This window comes from Orycteropus afer, unplaced genomic scaffold (genome assembly GCF_000298275.1).
Source record: "Orycteropus afer afer isolate SDZICR_OR568_19922 unplaced genomic scaffold, OryAfe1.0 scaffold00017, whole genome shotgun sequence".
NCBI classification, from domain to species: domain Eukaryota; kingdom Metazoa; phylum Chordata; class Mammalia; order Tubulidentata; family Orycteropodidae; genus Orycteropus; species Orycteropus afer.
This window is the reverse complement of record NW_006921604.1, coordinates 20160834-20163878: the sequence shown is the minus strand read 5'-3', so window position 1 is coordinate 20163878 and position 3045 is coordinate 20160834. Positions and strand designations below refer to the sequence as shown.

The window sequence follows — 3045 nt, the reverse complement described above, 5'->3', positions numbered from 1 at the left end:
TCATACACTGCTGGTGGGACTGTAAAATGGTACAACCATTGTGGAAAGCAGTATGGCAATTCCTTAAAAAGTTGGAATTAGAAATACCATTTGATTCAGCAATCCCATTGCTAGGTTATATCCTAAAGAAGTGAGAGCCAGGACAAGAACAGTTTCATGTACACCCATGTTCATCGCAGCACTATTTACAATAACAAAAAGATGGAAACAACCTAGGTGCCCATCAGCAGAAGAATGAAAGGATAAGCAACTATGGTACATACACACAGTGGAATACTATACAACACTAAAGAATAATGTAGAATCTGTAAAACACTACATAACCTGGATGAACTTGGAAGACATTGTGCTAAGTTAAGTAAGGCAATCACAGAAGGGCAAATATTGTACTAGTTTATTATTGTAAAAAGTCAAGGAAAGGTTTATATATGGAAGGAAACTTTCTTTATTGGTTACCAGGGAGGGGAGGGAACACTGCAAAAATTAAAAACTAATAAGAAATAAAGAAGAAAAGGAGAGTGAAGATGGCTGCACAATTTGAAGAATGTCATCAGTATCACTGAATTGTGCAGGTAGAAACTGTTGCATAGATGTATGTTCTGCTGTGCATGTTCTCAACAACAATAAATAAATAAATAAATAATGTCCTGTGGTATGGATCACTCTCTTACTTGAAGGATAAATTCAAAGAAAGTGATAAATGCAATCAAGGAATCCTATGATTATAACCCAAATACAACTAACAGGCTATTTATTTCTCAGAAAATTCACTCTCCTGACTTTTCTACCAGAAACATACGTAGGAATTATGTTGATTGTGTGTGATGGTTAGGTGATTTGATACTTTCCAAGTCTTGTGAAAATGCCATTGTGTGTTGGAAACCTGAAAAAATGGAAAATGATATAGATAAAACTAAACCCAGTGAGTCTAAAGTGAGTATTCTCAGGCGACTTGATTACAACCAATGTGACTTTTGGTAAATGAGGTTTTCTATGGATTTCTGGCAAAAGATGCTTACATTGGGCAATCAAGTTGGCAAACTTTGGGTTTGGGATTTAGAAGAAGATCCTCATAAAGCCAAATGCACAACACTGACTCCTTGTGTTAAGCTGGGTTCTCTAGAGAAGCAAAACCAGTAAAGCTCATATATACATATAGAGAAAGAGAAATTTATCTTAGGAAAATGGCTCACACACTTATAGAAGCTGGCAAGTCCCAATTCTTGGATCAAATGTCAAGCTGGAGGCTTTTCCCGACTCACGCAGGTGCAGGGTCTGATGAGCTCAAGGTTGGCAGGCAGTATACCAGTTGTTGACACCTACAAATGATGAATCCAAGATCTCCAGGCCGAATTGGTGGACAGTTGTAGGAAGCACAACAGGATGCCTATCCACAGAAGAGTGTCTCTTTTCCCAGGATGTCCATAAATATATTGGAAGCAGGCCACACCCCTAGGGAAACTCCCTTTCAATGGATTGGCTGCTCAAAACATATATATCAGATCCCATCATGGGCATAACCCACATCACAACTGCTTAAACCACACAGAATTGTGGTCCAGCCAAGTTGACACACAGCTCCAACTATCACACTCATCATAATGTGATGCTGCTATGCTATTCAGCAAATCAGTTTTAGCAGAGACAGTGGTATTCTTATAGCTGTTTGTGATGATGTCAGAATTGGGTGCTGAGATCAATTTAGATAAGTTAACTTTTTCATATTCAAAATTAGAATGTTGTCTGTATATACAATAGAATCTTTTAATGTATCATGCTAGTAGCAGCACATAGAACATTTAGAGTTGTCTTTTTGCATTCAATCAGATTGAGCAGAATGTAGTGATATTTACATTGTTTACATTCGTTGTTCTGTCTTTCTGCTCACACATAACTGCTTTTAATAAAGTTTATTTTTATTAAAAAAAAAAAAATACTAAGGTGCGCCTCACCAAGCCAGAGTATTTTCAACTGCCTCACATATATGTGAAAGCTGGACAATGGATAAGGAAGACTGAAGAGGAGTTGTGTGTTTGAATTGTGGTGTTAGCAAAGAATACTGAGAATACCATGGACTGCCAGAAGAATGAATAAACTTGTTCTGGTAAAAGTGCAGCTGGAACACTCCTTAGAAGCGAGACCCAGACTTAACCTCACCTACTTTGGTCATGTTATCAGAAGGGACCAGTCCCTGAAGAAAGATATTATGCTTGGAAATGTAGAGGATAAGTGAAAAAGGGGAAATACCTCAATGAGTTGGTGTGACCTATCAGTGCACGATGGGCTCAAGTATGGCAACTACTGTGAGGATGGCACAGGACCGGGCAGTGTTTCATTCTGTTGTACATGGGCTCACTATGAACAGGAACCGACTCGACAGTACCTAGCAACCACCATGCCAGATCATTCTTATGCAAATTAAAATTTGAGTAACAGTGGTCTAGAATCAAGTTTCAATCCATCTAACAGCCCATGTTATTATTATATCCTTTTAATAGATCTGAAAACTACCTCTCTTATTTTTTTCTCTTTGAGAAACCATTCATCTAAATGTGGCTATACGTAGTAGTAATGGAGAAATACCTTGAACCCTGGTCCCTCAGACATGCATAACCATGACATTACGCTTCCTACTGGATCCTTCTGCACTCAGTGTCTGGTTGAAGGACAACATGAAAGTCTATTGTCACTCAATTTTTATAAAAATCATTAAAATTTTCTTTTCTGTCTATTTTAATGGAGATTTCATGGCCCATGCCCACTGATCTATTTTAATTTGCTCAAATGATTTAGATATAACGCCCCATTAGAGACAAACTTTCAGTGAAATTCTACTCATTGTATGCTTATCATAAGTACATATTCAGATATAGACACACAGGTTTACTGAAAAATCAGCCCAATCAAATCAAAAGATATTTGTGTGATTATGTTATGTAACAAACATATGCCTATATGGGAGCTCTGGTAGCATAGTGGCTAAGACACTTGCCTGCTAACCAGACGGCTGGCGGTTCAAACCCACCAGCCACTCCTCAGAAGGAA

The 3045-nt window shown here is 38.0% G+C and overlaps 1 pseudogene; it reads left to right on the top strand.

Moving 5' to 3' along the window:
- LOC103213808 overlaps positions 1-3045 on the top strand; it is a 79362-nt pseudogene that overhangs the window by 55401 nt on the left and 20916 nt on the right.